The following is a 27194-nucleotide window of genomic DNA, read 5'->3' as shown; positions in this document are numbered from 1 at the left end:
GAGGTTGACCCGATGTCTTTGGCGACTGGGGCCCAGATCCAATGATCTGCGGGTTTGACCAGGTCTCACGGGCGACGCGGGCCCGTGCCCAACGGCGCACGGGGTGGCACATCTGTCCCGGGCGATTCGTGCAAGGGTCCGAGGACCCCCGATATCGATCCGATATCTTTGGCGAATCAGGCCCGGGTCTGAGTGCTCACGGGCTCGATCAGGCCTCCTGGGCGACCCGGGCCCGTGCCCAATGGCCTTCGGGGTCGGTCAGCTGTCCCAGGCGACTGCGGCCCAGCTCCGAGGGCCCGCGGTCTCGACCAGCTCTCCCGGGCCGCTTGTGCTTGGGTCCGAGGGCCCCCGTGGTCTACCAGCTGTCCAGGGTGCCTCGGGCCCGGGTCCGAAGGCCGGTGGTGTGAACCAACTCTTGCGGGCACCTTGGGTTCTTTTCCGAGGTCCCGGGGTCAACCAGCTGTCCCGCATGTCTTGGGCCTTCCTTTGAGGGCCCACGGGGTCAACCAGCTGTCCCTGGCGACTGGGTCCCGAGTCCAAAGGCCCTTGGTGTCAACCATCTGTCCCTGGCGATTCGCACTCAAGTCCGTGGGCCCGCGAGGTCGAACAAATGTCCCGGGCGATTGGGGCCCGGGTCCAAGTGCCCGCAGGTTCGACCAGCTGTCTCGTGTGACTCAGGCACAGGTCCGAGTGCCCGCAGTTTGACCCGCTGTCTCGTGTGACTCGGGCCCGGGTCCGAGGTGCCGCAGTTTCGACCAGCTGTCTCGCGCAACTAGGTTCCGGGTCCGAGGTCCCGTTGTGTCGACCAGCTGTCCCGCATGACTTGGGCCTTTTCTCGAGGGCCCAAGGGGTCAACCAGCTGTCCCTGGCGACTCACACTCCAGTCCGAGGCCCCGCCGTGTCCAACAACTGTCCCGGGCGACTCGGGCCCTGGTCCCAGGGCCCGCGGTTTCGACCAGCCCTCCCAGGCGCATCACACTCTGGTCGGATAGCCCGCGGGTTCGACCAGTTCTCCCGGGGGAAACCGGACCGTCTCTGAGGGCCTGAGGTGTCACATAGGTGTCCTGGGCGAATCGGGCCCGGGTCCGAGTGCCCTCGGGGTCGACCAGCTGTCCCCGGAACCTCACGGTTGGGTCCGAAAGCCCTCGGGGTGGACCAGCTGTCCCGGGCGACTCCAGCCCAGCTCCGAAATCCTGTGGGGTCGGCCAGCTGTTCCAGGCCCCTCGCGGTTGGGTCCGAGGGCCCACGGGGTCGACCAGCTGTCCCGGGCCACTTGGGCCTGGGTCGGAGTGCCCACGGGTTCGACCAGCTCTCCCGGGCCAATCCCACTCGGGTCCGAGGGCCCACGGGTCGACCAGCTGTCCCCCGCGACACGGCCCCGGGTCTGAAGAACTGCGGGGTCGACCAGCTTTCCTGGGAGACATGGGACCTTGTCAGAGGGCGTGCGGTGTCGACCAGCCTTCCCGGGCATCTCAGGCCCGTGCCCGAGGGCCCGTGATGTTCACCAGCACGCCTGGGGGATTTGGACTGTGCCCGAGGGCCTGGTTGTGGAACAGCTGTCCCGGGCGACTCGCGCAGGTGTCCGAGGGCCCCCGGGGCAACCAGCGGTCCCGGGCGACTCAGTCCCGTGCCCGAGGGCCCGCGGTGTCGACCAACTCTCCCGGGCGATTCGGGTGCAGGTCCGAGGTCCCGAGGTCGACCAGCTGTCCCGGGTGACTCGGGCCCGTGCCCGATGGCCCGCTGGGTCGTCCAGGTGTTCCGCGCGCCTCGGGCCCTGGTTGGAGGGGCCGCGGGGTCGACGAAGGGTCCTGGACGCCTCGCGCTCGCATCCGTGGGCCCACGAGGTCGACCCGATGTCTTTGGCGACTGGGGCCCGGATCCAATGATCTGCGGGTTTGACCAGGTCTCACGGGCGACGCGGGCCCGTGCCCAAGGGCGCACGGGGTTGCACATCTGTCCCGGGCGACTCGTGCAAGTGTCCGTGTACCCACGAGTTCGATCCGATATCTCTGGCGAATCAGGCCCGGGTCTGAGTGTCCACGGGCTCGACCAGGGCTCCTGGGCGACTCGGGCCCGTGCCCCATGGCCCGCGGGGTCGACCAGCTGTCCCAGGCGATTGCGGCCCAGCTCCGAGGGCCCGCGGTCTCGACCAGCTCTCCCGGGCCGCTTGTGCTTGGGTCCGAGGGCCCCCGTGGTCGACCAACTGTCCAGGGTGACTCGGGCCCGGGTCCGAAGGCCGGTGGTGTGAACCAACTCTGGCGGGCGCCTTGGGTTCTTTTCCGAGGTCCCGGGGTCAACCAGCTGTCCCGCATGTCTTGGGCCTTCTTTCGAGGGCCCACGGGGTCAACCAGCTGTCCCTGGCGACTGGGGCCCGAGTCCAAAGGCCCTTGGTGTCAACCATCTGTCCCTGGCGATTCGCACTCAAGTCCGTGGGCCCGCGGGGTCGAACAACTGTCCCGGGCGATTGGGGCCCGGGTCCGAGTGCCCGCAGGTTCGACCAGCTGTCTCGTGTGACTCGAGCCCGGGTCCGAGTCCCCGCAGTTTCGACCCGCTGTCTCGTGTGACTCGGGCCCGGGTCCGAGGTGCCGCAGTTTCGACCAGCTGTCTCGCGCAACTAGGGTCCGGGTCCGAGGTCCCGTTGTGTCGACCAGCTGTCCCGCATGACTTGGGCCTTTTCTCAAGGGCCCAAGGGGTCAACCAGCTGTCCCTGGCGACTCACACTCCAGTCCGAGGCCCCGCCGTGTCCAACAACTGTCCCGGGCGACTCGGGCCCTGGTCCGAGGGCCCGCGGGTTCGACCAGCCCTCCCAGGCGCATCACACTCTGGTCGGATAGCCTGCGGGTTCGACCAGTTCTCCCGGGGGAAACGGGCCCGTCTCTGAGGGCCTGAGGTGTCAAATAGGTGTCCTGGGCGAATCAGGCCCGGGTCCGAGTGCCCTCGGGGTCGACCAGCTGTCCCCGGAACCTCACGGTTGGGTCCGAAAGCCCTCGGGGTCGACCAGCTGTCCCGGGCGACTCCGGCCCAGCTCCGAAATCCTGTGGGGTCGACCAGCTGTTCCGGGCCACTCGCGGTTGGGTCCGAGGGCCCACGGGGTCGACCAGCTGTCCCGGGCCACTCGGGCCTGGGTCGGAGTGCCCACGGGTTCGACCAGCTCTCCCGGGCCAATCCCACTCGGGTCCGAGGGCCCACGGGTCGACCAGCTTTCCCCCGCGACACGGCCCCGGGTCTGAAGAACCGCGGGGTCGACCAGCTTTCCTGGGAGACATGGGACCTTGTCAGAGGGCGTGCGGTGTCGACCAGCCTTCCCGGGCATCTCAGGCCCGTGCCCGAGGGCCCGTGATGTTCACCAGCACGCCTGGGGGATTTGGACTGTGCCCGAGGGCCTGGTTGTGGAACAGCTGTCCCGGGCGACTCGCGCAGGTGTCCGAGGGCCCCCGGGGCAACCAGCGGTCCCGGGCGACTCAGTCCCGTGCCCGAGGGCCCGCGGTGTCGACCAACTCTCCCGGGCGATTCGGGTGCAGGTCCGAGGTCCCGAGGTCGACCAGCTGTCCCGGGTGACTCGGGCCCGTGCCCGATGGCCCGCTGGGTCCACCAGGTGTTCCGCGTGCCTCGGGCCCTGGTTGGAGGGGCCGCGGTGTCGACGAAGGGTGCTTAACGCCTCGCGCTCGCATCCGTGGGCCCACGAGGTCGACCCGATGTCTTTGGCGACTGGGGCCCGGATCCAATGATCTGCGGGTTTGAGCAGGTCTCACGGGCGACGCGGGCCCGTGCCCAAGGGCGCACGGGGTGGCACATCTGTCCCGGGCGTCTCGTACAAGTGTCCGTGTACCCACAAGGTCGATCCGATATCTTTGGCGAATCAGGCCCGGTTCTGAGTGTCCACGGGCTCGACCAGGGCTCCTGGGCGACTCGGGCCCGTGCCCAATGGCCCGCAGGGTCGACCAGCTTTCCCAGGCGATTGCGGCCCAGCTCTGAGGGCCCGCGGTCTCGACCAGCTCTCCCGGGCCGCTTGTGCTTGGGTCCGAGGGCCCCCGTGTTCGACCAGCTTTCCAGGACGACTCGGGCCCGGGTCCGAAGGCCGGTGCTGTGAAGCAACTCTCGCGGGCGCCTTGGGTTCTCTTCCGAGGTCCCGGGGTCAACCAGCTGTCCCGCATGTCTTGGGCCTTCTTTCGAGGGCCCACGGGGTCAACCAGCTGTCCCTGGCGACTGGGGCCCGATCCCAAAAGCCCTTGGTGTCAACCATCGGTCCCTGGCGATTCGCACTCAAGTCCGTGGGCCCGCAGGGTCGAACAACTGTCCCGGGCGACTGGTGCCCGGGTCCGAGTGCCCGCAGGTTCGACCAGCTGTCTCGTGTGACTCGGGACCGGGTCCGAGTGCCCGCAGTTTTGACCCGCTGTCTCGTGTGACTCAGGTCCGGGTCCGAGGTTCCGCAGTTTCGACCAGCTGTCTCGCGCAACTAGTGTCCGGGTCCGAGGTCCCGTTGTGTCGACCAGCTGTCCCGCATGACTTGGGCCTTTTCTCGAGGGCCCAAGGGGTCAACCAGCTGTCCCTGGCGACTCACACTCCAGTCCGAGGCCCCGCCGTGTCCAACAACTGTCCCGGGCGACTCGGGCCCTGGTCCGAGGGCCCGCGGGTTCGACCAGCCTTCCCAGGCGCATCACACTCTGGTCGGATAGCCCGCGGGTTCGACCAGTTCTCCCGGGTGAAACGGGCCCGTCTCTGAGGGCCTGAGGTGCCAAATAGGTTTCCTGGGCGAATCGGGCCCGGGTCCGAGTGCCCTCGTTGTCGACCAGCTATCCCCGGAACCTCATGGTTGGGTCCGAAAGCCCTCGGGGTCGACCAGCTGTCCCGGGCGACTCCGGCCCAGCTCCGAAATCCTGTGGGGTCGACCAGCTGTTCCAGGCCACTCGCGGTTGGGTCCGAGGGCCCACGGGGTCGACCAGCTGTCCCGGGCCACTCGGGCCTGGGTCGGATTGCCCACGGGTTCGACCAGCTCTCCCGGGCCAATCCCACTCGGGTCCGAGGGCCCACGGGTCGACCAGCTGTCCCCCGCGACACGGCCCCGGGTCTGAAGAACTGCGGGGTCGACCAGCTTTCCTGGGAGACATGGGACCTTGTCAGAGGGCGTGCGGTGTCGACCAGCCTTCCCGGGCATCTCAGGCCCGTGCCCGAGGGCCCGTGATGTTCACCAGCACGCCTGGGGGATTTGGACTGTGCCCGAGGGCCTGGTTGTGGAACAGCTGTCCCGGGCGACTCGCGCAGGTGTCCGAGGGCCCCCGGGGCAACCAGCGGTCCCGGGCGACTCAGTCCCGTGCCCGAGGGCCCGCGGTGTCGACCAACTCTCCCGGGCGATTCGGGTGCAGGTCCGAGGTCCCGAGGTCGACCAGCTGTCCCGGGTGACTCGGGCCCGTGCCCGATGGCCCGCTGGGTCGTCCAGGTGTGACGCGCGCCTCGGGCCCTGCTTGGAGGGGCCGCGGTGTCGACGAAGGTTCCTGGACGCCTCACGCTCGCATCCGTGGGCCAACGAGGTCGACCCGAAGTCTTTGGCGACTGGGGCCCGGATCCAATGATGTTCGGGTTTGACCAGGTCTCACGGGCGACGCGGGCCCGTGCCCAAGGGCGCACGGGGTGGCACATCTGTCCCGGGCGACTTTCCGTGCAAGTGTCCGTGTACCCACAAGTCGATCCGATATCTTTGGCGAATCAGGCCCGGGTCTGAGTGCCCACGGGCTCGACCAGGGCTCCTGGGCGACTCGGGCCCGTGCCCAATGGCCTGCAGTGTCGACCAGCTTTCCCAGGCGATTCCGGCCCAGCTCCGAGGGCCCGCGGTCTCGACCAGCTCTCCCGGGCCGCTTGTGCTTGGGTCCGAGGGCCCCCGTGTTCGACCAGCTTTCCAGGGCGACAGGGCCCGGGTCCGAAGGCAGGTAGTGTGAACCAACTCTCGCGGGCGCCTTGGGTTCTTTTCCGAGGTCCCGGGGTCAACCAGCTGTGCCGCATGTCTTGGGCCTTCTTTCGAGGGCCCACGGGGTCAACCAGCTGTCCCTGGCGACTGGGGCCCGAGTCCAAAGGCCCTTGGTGTCAACAATCTGTCCCTGGCGATTCGCACTCAAGTCCGTGGGCCCGCGGGGTCGAACAACTGTCCCGGGCGATTGGGGCCCGAGTCCAAGTGCCCGCAGGTTCGACCCGCTCTCTCGTGTGACTCGGGTCCGGGTCTGAGGTGCCGCAGTTTCGACCAGCTGTCTCCCGCAACTAGTGTCCGGGTCCGAGGTCCCGTTGTGTCGACCCGCATGACTTGGGCCTTTTCTCGAGGGCCCAAGGGGTCAACCAGCTGTCCCTGGCGACTCACACTCCAGTCCGAGGCCCCGCCGTGTCGAACAACTGTCCCGGGCGACTCGGGCCCTGGTCCGAGGGCCCGCGGGTTCGACCAGCCCTCCCAGGCACATCACACTCTGGTCGGATAGCCCGCGGGTTCGACCAGTTCTCCCGGGGGAAACGGGCCCGTCTCTGAGGGCCTGAGGTGTCAAATTGGTGTCCTGGGCGCATCGGGCCCGGGTCCGAGTGCCCTCGGTGTCGACCAGCTGTCCCCGGAACCTCACGGTTGGGTCCGAAAGCCCTCGGGGTCGACCAGCTGTCCCGGGCGACTCCGGCCCAGCTCCGAAATCCTGTGGGGTCGACCAGCTGTTCCGGGCCACTCGCGGTTGGGTCCGAGGGCCCACGGGGTCGACCAGCTGTCCTGGGCCACTCGGGCCTGGGTCTGAGTGCCCACGGGTTCGACCAGCTCTCCCGGGCCAATCCCACTCGGGTCCGAGGGCCCACGGGTCGACCAGCTTTCCCCCGCGACACGGCCCCGGGTCTGAAGAACCGCGGGGTCGACCAGCTTTCCTGGGAGACATGGGACCTTGTCAGAGGGCGTGCGGTGTCGACCAGCCTTCCCGGGCATCTCAGGCCCGTGCCCGAGGGCCCGTGATGTTCACCAGCACGCCTGGGGGATTTGGACTGTGCCCGAGGGACCGGGTGTCGAACAGCTGTCCCGGGCGACTCGCGCAATTGTCCGAGGGCCCCCGGGGCAACCAGCGGTCCCGGGCGACTCAGTCCCGTGCCCGAGGGCCCGCGGTGTCGACCAACTCTCCCGGGCGATTCGGGTGCAGGTCCGAGGTCCCGAGGTCGACCAGCTGTCCCGGGTGACTCGGGCCCGTGCCCGATGGCCCGCTGGGTCGTCCAGGTGTGACGCGCGCCTCGGGCCCTGCTTGGAGGGGCCGCGGTGTCGACGAAGGTTCCTGGACGCCTCACGCTCGCATCCGTGGGCCAACGAGGTCGACCCGAAGTCTTTGGCGACTGGGGCCCGGATCCAATGATGTTCGGGTTTGACCAGGTCTCACGGGCGACGCGGGCCCGTGCCCAAGGGCGCACGGGGTGGCACATCTGTCCCGGGCGACTTTCCGTGCAAGTGTCCGTGTACCCACAAGTCGATCCGATATCTTTGGCGAATCAGGCCCGGGTCTGAGTGCCCACGGGCTCGACCAGGGCTCCTGGGCGACTCGGGCCCGTGCCCAATGGCCTGCAGTGTCGACCAGCTTTCCCAGGCGATTCCGGCCCAGCTCCGAGGGCCCGCGGTCTCGACCAGCTCTCCCGGGCCGCTTGTGCTTGGGTCCGAGGGCCCCCGTGTTCGACCAGCTTTCCAGGGCGACAGGGCCCGGGTCCGAAGGCAGGTAGTGTGAACCAACTCTCGCGGGCGCCTTGGGTTCTTTTCCGAGGTCCCGGGGTCAACCAGCTGTGCCGCATGTCTTGGGCCTTCTTTCGAGGGCCCACGGGGTCAACCAGCTGTCCCTGGCGACTGGGGCCCGAGTCCAAAGGCCCTTGGTGTCAACAATCTGTCCCTGGCGATTCGCACTCAAGTCCGTGGGCCCGTGGGGTCGAACAACTGTCCCGGGCGATTGGGGCCCGAGTCCAAGTGCCCGCAGGTTCGACCCGCTCTCTCGTGTGACTCGGGTCCGGGTCCGAGGTGCCGCAGTTTCGACCAGCTGTCTCCCGCAACTAGTGTCCGGGTCCGAGGTCCCGTTGTGTCGACCCGCATGACTTGGGCCTTTTCTCGAGGGCCCAAGGGGTCAACCAGCTGTCCCTGGCGACTCACACTCCAGTCCGAGGCCCCGCCGTGTCGAACAACTGTCCCGGGCGACTCGGGCCCTGGTCCGAGAGCCCGTGGGTTCGACCAGCCCTCCCAGGCACATCACACTCTGGTCGGATAGCCCGCGGGTTCGACCAGTTCTCCCGGGGGAAACGGGCCCGTCTCTGAGGGCCTGAGGTGTCAAATTGGTGTCCTGGGCGCATCGGGCCCGGGTCCGAGTGCCCTCGGTGTCGACCAGCTGTCCCCGGAACCTCACGGTTGGGTCCGAAAGCCCTCGGGGTCGACCAGCTGTCCCGGGCGACTCCGGCCCAGCTCCGAAATCCTGTGGGGTCGACCAGCTGTTCCGGGCCACTCGCGGTTGGGTCCGAGGGCCCACGGGGTCGACCAGCTGTCCCGGGCCACTCGGGCCTGGGTCGGAGTGCCCACGGGTTCGACCAGCTCTCCCGGGCCAATCCCACTCGGGTCCGAGGGCCCACGGGTCGACCAGCTTTCCCCCGCGACACGGCCCCGGGTCTGAAGAACCGCGGGGTCGACCAGCTTTCCTGGGAGACATGGGACCTTGTCAGAGGGCGTGCGGTGTCGACCAGCCTTCCCGGGCATCTCAGGCCCGTGCCCGAGGGCCCGTGATGTTCACCAGCACGCCTGGGGGATTTGGACTGTGCCCGAGGGCCTGGTTGTGGAACAGCTGTCCCGGGCGACTCGCGCAGGTGTCCGAGGGCCCCCGGGGCAACCAGCGGTCCCGGGCGACTCAGTCCCGTGCCCGAGGGCCCGCGGTGTCGACCAACTCTCCCGGGCGATTCGGGTGCAGGTCCGAGGTCCCGAGGTCGACCAGCTGTCCCGGGTGACTCGGGCCCGTGCCCGATGGCCCGCTGGGTCCACCAGGTGTTCCGCGTGCCTCGGGCCCTGGTTGGAGGGGCCGCGGTGTCGACGAAGGGTGCTTAACGCCTCGCGCTCGCATCCGTGGGCCCACGAGGTCGACCCGATGTCTTTGGCGACTGGGGCCCGGATCCAATGATCTGCGGGTTTGAGCAGGTCTCACGGGCGACGCGGGCCCGTGCCCAAGGGCGCACGGGGTGGCACATCTGTCCCGGGCGTCTCGTACAAGTGTCCGTGTACCCACAAGGTCGATCCGATATCTTTGGCGAATCAGGCCCGGTTCTGAGTGTCCACGGGCTCGACCAGGGCTCCTGGGCGACTCGGGCCCGTGCCCAATGGCCCGCAGGGTCGACCAGCTTTCCCAGGCGATTCCGGCCCAGCTCTGAGGGCCCGCGGTCTCGACCAGCTCTCCCGGGCCGCTTGTGCTTGGGTCCGAGGGCCCCCGTGTTCGACCAGCTTTCCAGGACGACTCGGGCCCGGGTCCGAAGGCCGGTGCTGTGAAGCAACTCTCGCGGGCGCCTTGGGTTCTCTTCCGAGGTCCCGGGGTCAACCAGCTGTCCCGCATGTCTTGGGCCTTCTTTCGAGGGCCCACGGGGTCAACCAGCTGTCCCTGGCGACTGGGGCCCGATCCCAAAAGCCCTTGGTGTCAACCATCGGTCCCTGGCGATTCGCACTCAAGTCCGTGGGCCCGCAGGGTCGAACAACTGTCCCGGGCGACTGGTGCCCGGGTCCGAGTGCCCGCAGGTTCGACCAGCTGTCTCGTGTGACTCGGGACCGGGTCCGAGTGCCCGCAGTTTTGACCCGCTGTCTCGTGTGACTCAGGTCCGGGTCCGAGGTTCCGCAGTTTCGACCAGCTGTCTCGCGCAACTAGGGTCCGGGTCCGAGGTCCCGTTGTGTCGACCAGCTGTCCCGCATGACTTGGGCCTTTTCTCGAGGGCCCAAGGGGTCAACCAGCTGTCCCTGGCGACTCACACTCCAGTCCGAGGCCCCGCCGTGTCCAACAACTGTCCCGGGCGACTCGGGCCCTGGTCCGAGGGCCCGCGGGTTCGACCAGCCCTCCCAGGCGCATCACACTCTGGTCGGATCGCCCGCGGGTTCGACCAGTTCTCCCGGGTGAAACGGGCCCGTCTCTGAGGGCCTGAGGTGCCAAATAGGTTTCCTGGGCGAATCGGGCCCGGGTCCGAGTGCCCTCGTTGTCGACCAGCTATCCCCGGAACCTCATGGTTGGGTCCGAAAGCCCTCGGGGTCGACCAGCTGTCCCGGGCGACTCCGGCCCAGCTCCGAAATCCTGTGGGGTCGACCAGCTGTTCCAGGCCACTCGCGGTTGGGTCCGAGGGCCCACGGGGTCGACCAGCTGTCCCGGGCCACTCGGGCCTGGGTCGGATTGCCCACGGGTTCGACCAGCTCTCCCGGGCCAATCCCACTCGGGTCCGAGGGCCCACGGGTCGACCAGCTGTCCCCCGCGACACGGCCCCGGGTCTGAAGAACTGCGGGGTCGACCAGCTTTCCTGGGAGACATGGGACCTTGTCAGAGGGCGTGCGGTGTCGACCAGCCTTCCCGGGCATCTCAGGCCCGTGCCCGAGGGCCCGTGATGTTCACCAGCACGCCTGGGGGATTTGGACTGTGCCCGAGGGCCTGGTTGTGGAACAGCTGTCCCGGGCGACTCGCGCAGGTGTCCGAGGGCCCCCGGGGCAACCAGCGGTCCCGGGCGACTCAGTCCCGTGCCCGAGGGCCCGCGGTGTCGACCAACTCTCCCGGGCGATTCGGGTGCAGGTCCGAGGTCCCGAGGTCGACCAGCTGTCCCGGGTGACTCGGGCCCGTGCCCGATGGCCCGCTGGGTCGTCCAGGTGTGACGCGCGCCTCGGGCCCTGCTTGGAGGGGCCGCGGTGTCGACGAAGGTTCCTGGACGCCTCACGCTCGCATCCGTGGGCCAACGAGGTCGACCCTAAGTCTTTGGCGACTGGGGCCCGGATCCAATGATGTTCGGGTTTGACCAGGTCTCACGGGCGACGCGGGCCCGTGCCCAAGGGCGCACGGGGTGGCACATCTGTCCCGGGCGACTTTCCGTGCAAGTGTCCGTGTACCCACAAGTCGATCCGATATCTTTGGCGAATCAGGCCCGGGTCTGAGTGCCCACGGGCTCGACCAGGGCTCCTGGGCGACTCGGGCCCGTGCCCAATGGCCTGCAGTGTCGACCAGCTTTCCCAGGCGATTCCGGCCCAGCTCCGAGGGCCCGCGGTCTCGACCAGCTCTCCCGGGCCGCTTGTGCTTGGGTCCGAGGGCCCCCGTGTTCGACCAGCTTTCCAGGGCGACAGGGCCCGGGTCCGAAGGCAGGTAGTGTGAACCAACTCTCGCGGGCGCCTTGGGTTCTTTTCCGAGGTCCCGGGGTCAACCAGCTGTGCCGCATGTCTTGGGCCTTCTTTCGAGGGCCCACGGGGTCAACCAGCTGTCCCTGGCGACTGGGGCCCGAGTCCAAAGGCCCTTGGTGTCAACAATCTGTCCCTGGCGATTCGCACTCAAGTCCGTGGGCCCGCGGGGTCGAACAACTGTCCCGGGCGATTGGGGCCCGAGTCCAAGTGCCCGCAGGTTCGACCCGCTCTCTCGTGTGACTCGGGTCCGGGTCTGAGGTGCCGCAGTTTCGACCAGCTGTCTCCCGCAACTAGTGTCCGGGTCCGAGGTCCCGTTGTGTCGACCCGCATGACTTGGGCCTTTTCTCGAGGGCCCAAGGGGTCAACCAGCTGTCCCTGGCGACTCACACTCCAGTCCGAGGCCCCGCCGTGTCGAACAACTGTCCCGGGCGACTCGGGCCCTGGTCCGAGAGCCCGTGGGTTCGACCAGCCCTCCCAGGCACATCACACTCTGGTCGGATAGCCCGCGGGTTCGACCAGTTCTCCCGGGGGAAACGGGCCCGTCTCTGAGGGCCTGAGGTGTCAAATTGGTGTCCTGGGCGCATCGGGCCCGGGTCCGAGTGCCCTCGGTGTCGACCAGCTGTCCCCGGAACCTCACGGTTGGGTCCGAAAGCCCTCGGGGTCGACCAGCTGTCCCGGGCGACTCCGGCCCAGCTCCGAAATCCTGTGGGGTCGACCAGCTGTTCCGGGCCACTCGCGGTTGGGTCCGAGGGCCCACGGGGTCGACCAGCTGTCCCGGGCCACTCGGGCCTGGGTCGGAGTGCCCACGGGTTCGACCAGCTCTCCCGGGCCAATCCCACTCGGGTCCGAGGGCCCACGGGTCGACCAGCTTTCCCCCGCGACACGGCCCCGGGTCTGAAGAACCGCGGGGTCGACCAGCTTTCCTGGGAGACATGGGACCTTGTCAGAGGGCGTGCGGTGTCGACCAGCCTTCCCGGGCATCTCAGGCCCGTGCCCGAGGGCCCGTGATGTTCACCAGCACGCCTGGGGGATTTGGACTGTGCCCGAGGGCCTGGTTGTGGAACAGCTGTCCCGGGCGACTCGCGCAGGTGTCCGAGGGCCCCCGGGGCAACCAGCGGTCCCGGGCGACTCAGTCCCGTGCCCGAGGGCCCGCGGTGTCGACCAACTCTCCCGGGCGATTCGGGTGCAGGTCCGAGGTCCCGAGGTCGACCAGCTGTCCCGGGTGACTCGGGCCCGTGCCCGATGGCCCGCTGGGTCCACCAGGTGTTCCGCGTGCCTCGGGCCCTGGTTGGAGGGGCCGCGGTGTCGACGAAGGGTGCTTAACGCCTCGCGCTCGCATCCGTGGGCCCACGAGGTCGACCCGATGTCTTTGGCGACTGGGGCCCGGATCCAATGATCTGCGGGTTTGAGCAGGTCTCACGGGCGACGCGGGCCCGTGCCCAAGGGCGCACGGGGTGGCACATCTGTCCCGGGCGTCTCGTACAAGTGTCCGTGTACCCACAAGGTCGATCCGATATCTTTGGCGAATCAGGCCCGGTTCTGAGTGTCCACGGGCTCGACCAGGGCTCCTGGGCGACTCGGGCCCGTGCCCAATGGCCCGCAGGGTCGACCAGCTTTCCCAGGCGATTCCGGCCCAGCTCTGAGGGCCCGCGGTCTCGACCAGCTCTCCCGGGCCGCTTGTGCTTGGGTCCGAGGGCCCCCGTGTTCGACCAGCTTTCCAGGACGACTCGGGCCCGGGTCCGAAGGCCGGTGCTGTGAAGCAACTCTCGCGGGCGCCTTGGGTTCTCTTCCGAGGTCCCGGGGTCAACCAGCTGTCCCGCATGTCTTGGGCCTTCTTTCGAGGGCCCACGGGGTCAACCAGCTGTCCCTGGCGACTGGGGCCCGATCCCAAAAGCCCTTGGTGTCAACCATCGGTCCCTGGCGATTCGCACTCAAGTCCGTGGGCCCGCAGGGTCGAACAACTGTCCCGGGCGACTGGTGCCCGGGTCCGAGTGCCCGCAGGTTCGACCAGCTGTCTCGTGTGACTCGGGACCGGGTCCGAGTGCCCGCAGTTTTGACCCGCTGTCTCGTGTGACTCAGGTCCGGGTCCGAGGTTCCGCAGTTTCGACCAGCTGTCTCGCGCAACTAGGGTCCGGGTCCGAGGTCCCGTTGTGTCGACCAGCTGTCCCGCATGACTTGGGCCTTTTCTCGAGGGCCCAAGGGGTCAACCAGCTGTCCCTGGCGACTCACACTCCAGTCCGAGGCCCCGCCGTGTCCAACAACTGTCCCGGGCGACTCGGGCCCTGGTCCGAGGGCCCGCGGGTTCGACCAGCCCTCCCAGGCGCATCACACTCTGGTCGGATCGCCCGCGGGTTCGACCAGTTCTCCCGGGTGAAACGGGCCCGTCTCTGAGGGCCTGAGGTGCCAAATAGGTTTCCTGGGCGAATCGGGCCCGGGTCCGAGTGCCCTCGTTGTCGACCAGCTATCCCCGGAACCTCATGGTTGGGTCCGAAAGCCCTCGGGGTCGACCAGCTGTCCCGGGCGACTCCGGCCCAGCTCCGAAATCCTGTGGGGTCGACCAGCTGTTCCAGGCCACTCGCGGTTGGGTCCGAGGGCCCACGGGGTCGACCAGCTGTCCCGGGCCACTCGGGCCTGGGTCGGATTGCCCACGGGTTCGACCAGCTCTCCCGGGCCAATCCCACTCGGGTCCGAGGGCCCACGGGTCGACCAGCTGTCCCCCGCGACACGGCCCCGGGTCTGAAGAACTGCGGGGTCGACCAGCTTTCCTGGGAGACATGGGACCTTGTCAGAGGGCGTGCGGTGTCGACCAGCCTTCCCGGGCATCTCAGGCCCGTGCCCGAGGGCCCGTGATGTTCACCAGCACGCCTGGGGGATTTGGACTGTGCCCGAGGGCCTGGTTGTGGAACAGCTGTCCCGGGCGACTCGCGCAGGTGTCCGAGGGCCCCCGGGGCAACCAGCGGTCCCGGGCGACTCAGTCCCGTGCCCGAGGGCCCGCGGTGTCGACCAACTCTCCCGGGCGATTCGGGTGCAGGTCCGAGGTCCCGAGGTCGACCAGCTGTCCCGGGTGACTCGGGCCCGTGCCCGATGGCCCGCTGGGTCGTCCAGGTGTGACGCGCGCCTCGGGCCCTGCTTGGAGGGGCCGCGGTGTCGACGAAGGTTCCTGGACGCCTCACGCTCGCATCCGTGGGCCAACGAGGTCGACCCTAAGTCTTTGGCGACTGGGGCCCGGATCCAATGATGTTCGGGTTTGACCAGGTCTCACGGGCGACGCGGGCCCGTGCCCAAGGGCGCACGGGGTGGCACATCTGTCCCGGGCGACTTTCCGTGCAAGTGTCCGTGTACCCACAAGTCGATCCGATATCTTTGGCGAATCAGGCCCGGGTCTGAGTGCCCACGGGCTCGACCAGGGCTCCTGGGCGACTCGGGCCCGTGCCCAATGGCCTGCAGTGTCGACCAGCTTTCCCAGGCGATTCCGGCCCAGCTCCGAGGGCCCGCGGTCTCGACCAGCTCTCCCGGGCCGCTTGTGCTTGGGTCCGAGGGCCCCCGTGTTCGACCAGCTTTCCAGGGCGACAGGGCCCGGGTCCGAAGGCAGGTAGTGTGAACCAACTCTCGCGGGCGCCTTGGGTTCTTTTCCGAGGTCCCGGGGTCAACCAGCTGTGCCGCATGTCTTGGGCCTTCTTTCGAGGGCCCACGGGGTCGACCAGCTGTCCCTGGCGACTGGGGCCCGAGTCCAAAGGCCCTTGGTGTCAACAATCTGTCCCTGGCGATTCGCACTCAAGTCCGTGGGCCCGCGGGGTCGAACAACTGTCCCGGGCGATTGGGGCCCGAGTCCAAGTGCCCGCAGGTTCGACCCGCTCTCTCGTGTGACTCGGGTCCGGGTCTGAGGTGCCGCAGTTTCGACCAGCTGTCTCCCGCAACTAGTGTCCGGGTCCGAGGTCCCGTTGTGTCGACCCGCATGACTTGGGCCTTTTCTCGAGGGCCCAAGGGGTCAACCAGCTGTCCCTGGCGACTCACACTCCAGTCCGAGGCCCCGCCGTGTCGAACAACTGTCCCGGGCGACTCGGGCCCTGGTCCGAGGGCCCGCGGGTTCGACCAGCCCTCCCAGGCACATCACACTCTGGTCGGATAGCCCGCGGGTTCGACCAGTTCTCCCGGGGGAAACGGGCCCGTCTCTGAGGGCCTGAGGTGTCAAATTGGTGTCCTGGGCGCATCGGGCCCGGGTCCGAGTGCCCTCGGTGTCGACCAGCTGTCCCCGGAACCTCACGGTTGGGTCCGAAAGCCCTCGGGGTCGACCAGCTGTCCCGGGCGACTCCGGCCCAGCTCCGAAATCCTGTGGGGTCGACCAGCTGTTCCGGGCCACTCGCGGTTGGGTCCGAGGGCCCACGGGTTCGACCAGCTGTCCTGGGCCACTCGGGCCTGGGTCTGAGTGCCCACGGGATCGACCAGCTCTCCCGGGCCAATCCCACTCGGGTCCGAGGGCCCACGGGTCGACCAGCTTTCCCCCGCGACACGGCCCCGGGTCTGAAGAACCGCGGGGTCGACCAGCTTTCCTGGGAGACATGGGACCTTGTCAGAGGGCGTGCGGTGTCGACCAGCCTTCCCGGGCATCTCAGGCCCGTGCCCGAGGGCCCGTGATGTTCACCAGCACGCCTGGGGGATTTGGACTGTGCCCGAGGGACCGGGTGTCGAACAGCTGTCCCGGGCGACTCGCGCAATTGTCCGAGGGCCCCCGGGGCAACCAGCGGTCCCGGGCGACTCAGTCCCGTGCCCGAGGGCCCGCGGTGTCGACCAACTCTCCCGGGCGATTCGGGTGCAGGTCCGAGGTCCCGAGGTCGACCAGCTGTCCCGGGTGACTCGGGCCCGTGCCCGATGGCCCGCTGGGTCGTCCAGGTGTGACGCGCGCCTCGGGCCCTGCTTGGAGGGGCCGCGGTGTCGACGAAGGTTCCTGGACGCCTCACGCTCGCATCCGTGGGCCAACGAGGTCGACCCGAAGTCTTTGGCGACTGGGGCCCGGATCCAATGATGTTCGGGTTTGACCAGGTCTCACGGGCGACGCGGGCCCGTGCCCAAGGGCGCACGGGGTGGCACATCTGTCCCGGGCGACTTTCCGTGCAAGTGTCCGTGTACCCACAAGTCGATCCGATATCTTTGGCGAATCAGGCCCGGGTCTGAGTGCCCACGGGCTCGACCAGGGCTCCTGGGCGACTCGGGCCCGTGCCCAATGGCCTGCAGTGTCGACCAGCTTTCCCAGGCGATTCCGGCCCAGCTCCGAGGGCCCGCGGTCTCGACCAGCTCTCCCGGGCCGCTTGTGCTTGGGTCCGAGGGCCCCCGTGTTCGACCAGCTTTCCAGGGCGACAGGGCCCGGGTCCGAAGGCAGGTAGTGTGAACCAACTCTCGCGGGCGCCTTGGGTTCTTTTCCGAGGTCCCGGGGTCAACCAGCTGTGCCGCATGTCTTGGGCCTTCTTTCGAGGGCCCACGGGGTCAACCAGCTGTCCCTGGCGACTGGGGCCCGAGTCCAAAGGCCCTTGGTGTCAACAATCTGTCCCTGGCGATTCGCACTCAAGTCCGTGGGCCCGCGGGGTCGAACAACTGTCCCGGGCGATTGGGGCCCGAGTCCAAGTGCCCGCAGGTTCGACCCGCTCTCTCGTGTGACTCGGGTCCGGGTCCGAGGTGCCGCAGTTTCGACCAGCTGTCTCCCGCAACTAGTGTCCGGGTCCGAGGTCCCGTTGTGTCGACCCGCATGACTTGGGCCTTTTCTCGAGGGCCCAAGGGGTCAACCAGCTGTCCCTGGCGACTCACACTCCAGTCCGAGGCCCCGCCGTGTCGAACAACTGTCCCGGGCGACTCGGGCCCTGGTCCGAGAGCCCGTGGGTTCGACCAGCCCTCCCAGGCACATCACACTCTGGTCGGATAGCCCGCGGGTTCGACCAGTTCTCCCGGGGGAAACGGGCCCGTCTCTGAGGGCCTGAGGTGTCAAATTGGTGTCCTGGGCGCATCGGGCCCGGGTCCGAGTGCCCTCGGTGTCGACCAGCTGTCCCCGGAACCTCACGGTTGGGTCCGAAAGCCCTCGGGGTCGACCAGCTGTCCCGGGCGACTCCGGCCCAGCTCCGAAATCCTGTGGGGTCGACCAGCTGTTCCGGGCCACTCGCGGTTGGGTCCGAGGGCCCACGGGGTCGACCAGCTGTCCTGGGCCACTCGGGCCTGGGTCTGAGTGCCCACGGGTTCGACCAGCTCTCCCGGGCCAATCCCACTCGGGTCCGAGGGCCCACGGGTCGACCAGCTTTCCCCCGCGACACGGCCCCGGGTCTGAAGAACCGCGGGGTCGACCAGCTTTCCTGGGAGACATGGGACCTTGTCAGAGGGCGTGCGGTGTCGACCAGCCTTCCCGGGCATCTCAGGCCCGTGCCCGAGGGCCCGTGATGTTCACCAGCACGCCTGGGGGATTTGGACTGTGCCCGAGGGACCGGGTGTCGAACAGCTGTCCCGGGCGACTCGCGCAATTGTCCGAGGGCCCCCGGGGCAACCAGCGGTCCCGGGCGACTCAGTCCCGTGCCCGAGGGCCCGCGGTGTCGACCAACTCTCCTGGGCGATTCGGGTTCAGGTCTGAGGTCCCGAGGTCGACCAGCTGTCCCGGGTGACTCGGGCCCGTGCCCGATGGCCCGCTGGGTCGTCCAGGTGTGCCGCGCGCCTCGGGCCCTGGTTGGAGGGGCCGCGGTGTCGACGAAGGGTGCTTAACGCCTCGCGCTCGCATCCGTGGGCCCACGAGGTCGACCCGATGTCTTTGGCGACTGGGGCCCGGATCCAATGATCTGCGGGTTTGACCAGGTCTCACGGGCGACGCGGGCCCGTGCCCAAGGGCGCACGGGGTGGCACATCTGTCCCGGGCATCTCGTGCAAGTGTCCGAGTACCCACGAGGTCGATCCGATATCTCTGGCGAATCAGGCCCGGGTCTGAGTGCCCACGGGCTCGACCAGGGCTCCTGGGCGACTCGGGCCCGTGCCCCATGGCCCGCGGGGTCGACCAGCTGTCCCAGGCGATTGCGGCCCAGCTCCGAGGGCCCGCGGTCTCGACCAGCTCTCCCGGGCCGCTTGTGCTTGGGTCCGAGGGCCCCCGTGGTCGACCAACTGTCCAGGGTGACTCGGGCCCGGGTCCGAAGGCCGGTGGTGTGAACCAACTCTGGCGGGCGCCTTGGGTTCTTTTCCGAGGTCCCGGGGTCAACCAGCTGTCCCGCATGTCTTGGGCCTTCTTTCGAGGGCCCACGGGGTCAACCAGCTGTCCCTGGCGACTGGGGCCCGAGTCCAAAGGCCCTTGGTGTCAACCATCTGTCCCTGGCGATTCGCACTCAAGTCCGTGGGCCCGCGGGGTCGAACAACTGTCCCGGGCGATTGGGGCCCGGGTCCGAGTGCCCGCAGGTTCGACCCGCTCTCTCGTGTGACTCGGGTCCGGGTCTGAGGTGCCGCAGTTTCGACCCGCTGTCTCGTGTGACTCGGGCCCGGGTCCGAGGTGCCGCAGTTTCGACCAGCTGTCTCGCGCAACTAGGGTCCGGGTCCGAGGTCCCGTTGTGTCGACCAGCTGTCCCGCATGACTTGGGCCTTTTCTCAAGGGCCCAAGGGGTCAACCAGCTGTCCCTGGCGACTCACACTCCAGTCCGAGGCCCCGCCGTGTCCAACAACTGTCCCGGGCGACTCGGGCCCTGGTCCGAGGGCCCGCGGGTTTGACCAGCCCTCCCAGGCACATCACACTCTGGTCGGATAGCCTGCGGGTTCGACCAGTTCTCCCGGGGGAAACGGGCCCGTCTCTGAGGGCCTGAGGTGTCAAATAGGTGTCCTGGGCGCATCGGGCCCGGGTCCGAGTGCCCTCGGTGTCGACCAGCTGTCCCCGGAACCTCACGGTTGGGTCCGAAAGCCCTCGGGGTCGACCAGCTGTCCCGGGCGACTCCGGCCCAGCTCCGAAATCCTGTGGGGTCGACCAGCTGTTCCGGGCCACTCGCGGTTGGGTCCGAGGGCCCACGGGGTCGACCAGCTGTCCTGGGCCACTCGGGCCTGGGTCTGAGTGCCCACGGGTTCGACCAGCTCTCCCGGGCCAATCCCACTCGGGTCCGAGGGCCCACGGGTCGACCAGCTTTCCCCCACGACACGGCCCCGGGTCTGAAGAACCGCGGGGTCGACCAGCTTTCCTGGGAGACATGGGACCTTGTCAGAGGGCGTGCGGTGTCGACCAGCCTTCCCGGGCATCTCAGGCCCGTGCCCGAGGGCCCGTGATGTTCACCAGCACGCCTGGGGGATTTGGACTGTGCCCGAGGGACCGGGTGTCGAACAGCTGTCCCGGGCGACTCGCGCAATTGTCCGAGGGCCCCCGGGGCAACCAGCGGTCCCGGGCGACTCAGTCCCGTGCCCGAGGGCCCGCGGTGTCGACCAACTCTCCTGGGCGATTCGGGTTCAGGTCTGAGGTCCCGAGGTCGACCAAATGTCCCGGGTGACTCGGGCCCGTGCCCGATGGCCCGCTGGGTCGTCCAGGTGTGCCGCGCGCCTCGGGCCCTGGTTGGAGGGGCCGCGGTGTCGACGAAGGGTGCTTAACGCCTCGCGCTCGCATCCGTGGGCCCACGAGGTCGACCCGATGTCTTTGGCGACTGGGGCCCGGATCCAATGATCTGCGGGTTTGACCAGGTCTCACGGGCGACGCGGGCCCGTGCCCAAGGGCGCACGGGGTGGCACATCTGTCCCGGGCATCTCGTGCAAGTGTCCGAGTACCCACGAGGTCGATCTGATATCTCTGGCGAATCAGGCCCGGGTCTGAGTGCCCACGGGCTCGACCAGGGCTCCTGGGCGACCCGGGCCCGTGCCCAATGGCCCGCGGGGTCGGCCAGCTGTCCCAGGTGACTGCGGCCCAGCTCCGAGGGCCCGCGGTCTCGACCAGCTCTCCCGGGCCGCTTGTGCTTGGGTCCGAGGGCCCCCGTGGTCGACCAGCAGTCCACGGCGCCTCGGGCCCGGGTCCGAAGGCCGTTGGTGTGAACCAACTCTCGCGGGCGCCTTGGGTTTTTTTCCGAGGTCCCGGGGTCAACCAGCTGTCCCGTATGTCTTGGGCCTTCTTTCGAGGGCACACGGGGTCAACCAGCTGTCCCTGGCGACTGGGGCCCGATCCCAAAAGCCCTTGGTGTCAACCATCGGTCTCTGGCGATTCGCACTCAAGTCCGTGGGCCCGCGGGGTCGAACAACGGTCCCGGGCGATTGGGGCCCGGGTCCGAGTGCCCTCAGGTTCGACCAGCTGTCTCGTGTGACTCGGGCCCGGGTCCGAGTGCCCGCAGTTTTGACCCGCTGTCTCGTGTGACTCGGGCCCGGGTCCGAGGTGCCGCAGTTTCGACCAGCTGTCTCGCGCAACTAGGTTCCGGGTCCGAGGTCCCGTTGTGTCGACCAGCTGTCCCGCATGACTTGGGCCTTTTCTCGAGGGCCCAAGGGGTCAACCAGCTGTCCCTGGCAACTCACACTCAAGTCCGAGGCCCCGCCTTGTCGAACAACTCTCCCGGGCGACTCACACTCCAGTCCGAGGCCCCGCCGTGTCCAACAACTGTCCCGGGTGACTCGGGCCCTGGTCCGAGGGCCCGCGGGTTCGACCAGCCCTCCCAGGCGCATCACACTCTGGTCGGATAGCCCGCGGGTTCGACCAGTTCTCCCGGGGGAAACGGGCCCGTCTCTGAGGGCCTGAGGTGTCAAATTGGTGTCCTGGGCGCATCGGGCCCGGGTCCGAGTGCCCTCGGTGTCGACCAGCTATCCCCGGAACCTCACGGTTCGGTACGAAAGCCCTCGGGGTCGACCAGCTGTCCCGGGCGACTCCGGCCCAGCTCCGAAATCCTGTGGGGTCAACCAGCTGTTCCGGGCCACTCGCGGTTGGGTCCGAGGGCCCACGGGGTCGACCAGCTGTCCTGGGCCACTCGGGCCTGGGTCTGAGTGCCCACGGGTTCGACCAGCTCTCCCGGGCCAATCCCACTCGGGTCCGAGGGCCCACGGGTCGACCAGCTGTCCCCCGCGACACGGCCCCCGGTCTGAAGAACCGCGGGGTCGACCAGCTTTCCTGGGAGACATGGGACCTTGTCAGAGGGCGTGCGGTGTCGACTAGCCTTCCCGGGCATCTCAGGCCCGTGCCCGAGGGCCCGTGATGTTCACCAGCACGCCTGGGGGATTTGGACTGTGCCCGAGGGCCTGGTTGTGGAACAGCTGTCCCGGGCGACTCGCGCAGGTGTCCGAGGGCCCCCGGGGCAACCAGCGGTCCCGGGCGACTCAGTCCCGTGCCCGAGGGCCCGCGGTGTCGACCAACTCTCCCGGGCGATTCGGGTGCAGGTCCGAGGTCCCGAGGTCGACCAGCTGTCCCGGGTGACTCGGGCCCGTGCCCGATGGCCCGCTGGGTCGTCCAGGTGTTCCGCGCGCCTCGGGCCCTGGTTGGAGGGGCCGCGGGGTCGACGAAGGGTCCTGGACGCCTCGCGCTCGCATCCGTGGGCCCACGAGGTCGACCCGATGTCTTTGGCGACTGGGGCCCGGATCCAATGATCTGCGGGTTTGACCAGGTCTCACGGGCGACGCGGGCCCGTGCCCAAGGGCGCACGGGGTGGCACATCTGTCCCGGGCGACTGGTGCAAGTGTCCGTGTACCCACGAGGTCGATCCGATATCTCTGGCGAATCAGGCCCGGGTCTGAGTGCCCACGGGCTCGACCAGGGCTCCTGGGCGACTCGGGCCCGTGCCCCATGGCCCGCGGGGTCGACCAGCTGTCCCAGGCGATTGCGGCCCAGCTCCGAGGGCCCGCGGTCTCGACCAGCTCTCCCGGGCCGCTTGTGCTTGGGTCCGAGGGCCCCCGTGGTCGACCAACTGTCCAGGGTGACTCGGGCCCGGGTCCGAAGGCCGGTGGTGTGAACCAACTCTGGCGGGCGCCTTGGGTTCTTTTCCGAGGTCCCGGGGTCAACCAGCTGTCCCGCATGTCTTGGGCCTTCTTTCGAGGGCCCACGGGGTCAACCAGCTGTCCCTGGCGACTGGGGCCCGATCCCAAAAGCCCTTGGTGTCAACCATCTGTCCCTGGCGATTCGCACTAAAGTCCGTGGGCCCGCGGGGTCGAACAACTGTCCCGGGCGATTGGGGCCCGGGTCCGAGTGCCCGCAGGTTCGACCAGCAGTCTCGTGTGACTCGGGCCCGGGTCCGAGTGCCCGCAGTTTTGACCCGCTGTCTCGTTTGACTCGGGCCCGGGTCCGAGGTGCAGCAGTTTCGACCAGCTGTCTCGCGCAACTAGGGTCCGGGTCCGAGGTCCAGTTGTGTCGACCAGCTGTCCCGCATGACTTGGGCCTTTTCTCGAGGGCCCAAGGGGTCAACCAGCTGTCTCTGGCGACTCACACTCCAGTCCGAGGCCCCGCCGTGTCCAACAACTGTCCCGGGCGACTCGGGCCCTGGTCCGAGGGCCCGCGGGTTCGACCAGCCCTCCCAGGCGCCTCACACTCTGGTCGGATAGCCCGCGGGTTCGACCAGTTCTCCCGGGGGAAACGGGACCGTCTCTGAGGGCCTGAGGTGTCAAATAGGTGTCCTGGGCGCATCGGGCCCGGGTCCGATTGCCCTCGGTGTCGACCAGCTGTCCCCGGAACCTCACGGTTCGGTCCGAAAGCCCTCGGGGCCGACCAGCTGTCCCGGGCAACTCCGGCCCAGCTCCGAAATCCTGTGGGGTCGACCAGCTGTTCCAGGCAACTCGCGGTTGGGTCCGAGGGCCCACGGGGTCGACCAGCTGTCCCAGGCCACTTGGGCCTGGGTCGGAGTGCCCTCGGGTTCGACCAGCTCTCCCGGGCCAATCCCACTCGGGTCCGAGGGCCCACGGGTCGACCAGCTGTCCCCCGCGACACGGCCCCGGGTCTGATGAACTGCGGGGTCGACCAGCTTTCCTGGGAGACATGGGACCTTGTCAGAGGGCGTGCGGTGTCGACCAGCCTTCCCGGGCATCTCAGGCCCGTGCCCGAGGGCCCGTGATGTTCACCAGCACGCCTGGGGGATTTGGACTGTGCCCGAGGGCCTGGTTGTGGAACAGCTGTCCCGGGCGACTCGCGCAGGTGTCCGAGGGCCCCCGGGGCAACCAGCGGTCCCGGGCGACTCAGTCCCGTGCCCGAGGGCCCGCGGTGTCGACCAACTCTCCCGGGCGATTCGGGTGCAGGTCCGAGGTCCCGAGGTCGACCAGCTGTCCCGGGTGACTCGGGCCCGTGCCCGATGGCCCGCTGGGTCGTCCAGGTGTGCCGCGCGCCTCGGGCCCTGGTTGGAGGGGCCGCGGGGTCGACGAAGGGTCCTGGACGCCTCGCGCTCGCATCCGTGGGCCCACGAGGTCGACCCGATGTCTTTGGCGACTGGGGCCCGGATCCAATGATCTGCGGGTTTGACCAGGTCTCACGGGCGACGCGGGCCCGTGCCCAAGGGCGCACGGGGTGGCACATCTGTCCCGGGCGACTGGTGCAAGTGTCCGTGTACCCACGAGGTCGATCCGATATCTCTGGCGAATCAGGCCCGGGTCTGAGTGCCCACGGGCTCGACCAGGGCTCCTGGGCGACTCGGGCCCGTGCCCCATGGCCCGCGGGGTCGACCAGCTGTCCCAGGCGATTGCGGCCCAGCTCCGAGGGCCCGCGGTCTCGACCAGCTCTCCCGGGCCGCTTGTGCTTGGGTCCGAGGGCCCCCGTGGTCGACCAACTGTCCAGGGTGACTCGGGCCCGGGTCCGAAGGCCGGTGGTGTGAACCAACTCTGGCGGGCGCCTTGGGTTCTTTTCCGAGGTCCCGGGGTCAACCAGCTGTCCCGCATGTCTTGGGCCTTCTTTCGAGGGCCCACGGGGTCAACCAGCTGTCCCTGGCGACTGGGGCCCGAGTCCAAAGGCCCTTGGTGTCAACCATCTGTCCCTGGCGATTCGCACTCAAGTCCGTGGGCCCGCGGGGTCGAACAACTGTCCCGGGCGATTGGGGCCCGGGTCCGAGTGCCCGCAGGTTCGACCAGCTGTCTCGTGTGACTAGAGCCCGGGTCCGAGTCCCCGCAGTTTCGACCCGCTGTCTCGTGTGACTCGGGCCCGGGTCCGAGGTGCCGCAGTTTCGACCAGCTGTCTCGCGCAACTAGGGTCCGGGTCCGAGGTCCCGTTGTGTCGACCAGCTGTCCCGCATGACTTGGGCCTTTTCTCAAGGGCCTAAGGGGTCAACCAGCTGTCCCTGGCGACTCACACTCCAGTCCGAGGCCCCGCCGTGTCCAACAACTGTCCCGGGCGACTCGGGCCCTGGTCCGAGGGCCTGCGGGTTTGACCAGCTCTCCCAGGCGCCTCACACTCTGGTCGGATAGCCTGCGGGTTCGACCAGTTCTCCCGGGGGAAACGGGCCCGTCTCTGAGGGCCTGAGGTGTCAAATAGGTGTCCTGGGCGAATCGGGCCCGGGTCCGAGTGCCCTCGGGGTCGACCAGCTGTCCCCGGAACCTCACGGTTGGGTCCGAAAGCCCTCGGGGTCGACCAGCTGTCCCGGGCGACTCCGGCCCAGCTCCGAAATCCTGTGGGGTCGACCAGCTGTTCCGGGCCACTCGCGGTTGGGTCCGAGGGCCCACGGGGTCGACCAGCTGTCCCGGGCCACTCGGGCCTGGGTCGGAGTGCCCACGGGTTCGACCAGCTCTCCCGGGCCAATCCCACTCGGGTCCGAGGGCCCACGGGTCGACCAGCTGTCCCCCGCGACACGGCCCCGGGTCTGAAGAACTGCGGGGTCGACCAGCTTTCCTGGGAGACATGGGACCTTGTCAGAGGGCGTGCGGTGTCGACCAGCCTTCCCGGGCATCTCAGGCCCGTGCCCGAGGGCCCGTGATGTTCACCAGCACGCCTGGGGGATTTGGACTGTGCCCGAGGGCCTGGTTGTGGAACAGCTGTCCCGGGCGACTCGCGCAGGTGTTCGAGGGCCCCCGGGGCAACCAGCGGTCCCGGGCGACTCAGTCCCGTGCCCGAGGGCCCGCGGTGTCGACCAACTCTCCCGGGCGATTCGGGTGCAGGTCCGAGGTCCCGAGGTCGACCAGCTGTCCCGGGTGACTCGGGCCCGTGCCCGATGGCCCGCTGGGTCCACCAGGTGTTCCGCATGCCTCGGGCCCTGGTTGGAGGGGCCGCGGTGTCGACGAAGGGTGCTTAACGCCTCGCGCTCGCATCCGTGGGCCCACGAGGTCGACCCGATGTCTTTGGCGACTGGGGCCCGGATCCAATGATCTGCGGGTTTGACCAGGTCTCACGGGCGACGCGGGCCCGTGCCCAAGGGCGCACGGGGTGGCACATCTGTCCCGGGCGACTCGTACAAGTGTCCGTGTACCCACAAGGTCGATCCGATATCTTTGGCGAATCAGGCCCGGGTCTGAGTGTCCACGGGCTCGACCAGGGCTCCTGGGCGACTCGGGCCCGTGCCCAATGGCCCGCAGGGTCGACCAGCTTTCCCAGGCGATTCCGGCCCAGCTCTGAGGGCCCGCGGTCTCGACCAGCTCTCCCGGGCCGCTTGTGCTTGGGTCCGAGGGCCCCCGTGTTCGACCAGCTTTCCAGGACGACTCGGGCCCGGGTCCGAAGGCCGGTGGTGTGAACCAACTCTGGTGGGCGCCTTGGGTTCTTTTCCGAGGTCCCGGGGTCAACCAGCTGTCCCGCATGTCTTGGGCCTTCTTTCGAGGGCCCACGGGGTCAACCAGCTGTCCCTGGCGACTGGGGCCCGATCCCAAAAGCCCTTGGTGTCAACCATCTGTCCCTGGCGATTCGCACTAAAGTCCGTGGGCCCGCGGGGTCGAACAACTGTCCCGGGCGATTGGGGCCCGGGTCCGAGTGCCCGCAGGTTCGACCAGCAGTCTCGTGTGACTCGGGCCCGGGTCCGAGTGCCCGCAGTTTTGACCCGCTGTCTCGTGTGACTCGGGCCCGGGTCCGAGGTGCCGCAGTTTCGACCAGCTGTCTCGCGCAACTAGGGTCCGGGTCCGAGGTCCCGTTGTGTCGACCAGCTGTCCCGCATGACTTGGGCCTTTTCTCGAGGGCCCAAGGGGGCAACCAGCTGTCCCTGGCGACTCACACTCCAGTCCGAGGCCCCGCCGTGTCCAACAACTGTCCCGGGCGACTCGGGCCCTGGTCCGAGGGCCCGCGGGTTCGACCAGCCCTCCCAGGCGCATCACACTCTGGTCGGATAGCCCGCGGGTTCGACCAGTTCTCCCGGGGGAAACGGGACCGTCTCTGAGGGCCTGAGGTGTCAAATAGGTGTCCTGGGCGCATCGGGCCCGGGTCCGAGTGCCCTCGGTGTCGACCAGCTGTCCCCGGAACCTCACGGATCGGTCCGAAAGCCCTCGGGGTCGACCAGCTGTCCCGGGCAACTCCGGCCCAGCTCCGAAATCCTGTGGGGTCGACCAGCTGTTCCAGGCAACTCGCGGTTGGGTCCGAGGGCCCACGGGGTCGACCAGCTGTCCCAGGCCACTTGGGCCTGGGTCGGAGTGCCCACGGGTTCGACCAGCTCTCCCGGGCCAATCCCACTCGGGTCCGAGGGCCCACGGGTCGACCAGCTGTCCCCCGCGACACGGCCCCGGGTCTGAAGAACTGCGGGGTCGACCAGCTTTCCTGGGAGACATGGGACCTTGTCAGAGGGCGTGCGGTGTCGACCAGCCTTCCCGGGCATCTCAGGCCCGTGCCCGAGGGCCCGTGATGTTCACCAGCACGCCTGGGGGATTTGGACTGTGCCCGAGGGCCTGGTTGTGGAACAGCTGTCCCGGGCGACTCGAGCAGTTGTCCGAGGGCCCCCAGGGCAACCAGCGGTCCCGGGCGACTCAGTCCCGTGCCCGAGGGCCC

The sequence above is a fragment of the Sus scrofa genome, chromosome 4, assembly GCF_054392235.1.
Source record: "Sus scrofa isolate SSC_HxYL_T2T_F1_AM1 chromosome 4, Sscrofa_HxYL_maternal_Yorkshire_Landrace_v2.0, whole genome shotgun sequence".
NCBI classification, from domain to species: Eukaryota; Metazoa; Chordata; class Mammalia; order Artiodactyla; family Suidae; genus Sus; species Sus scrofa.
This window is presented reverse-complemented; position numbering follows the sequence as displayed.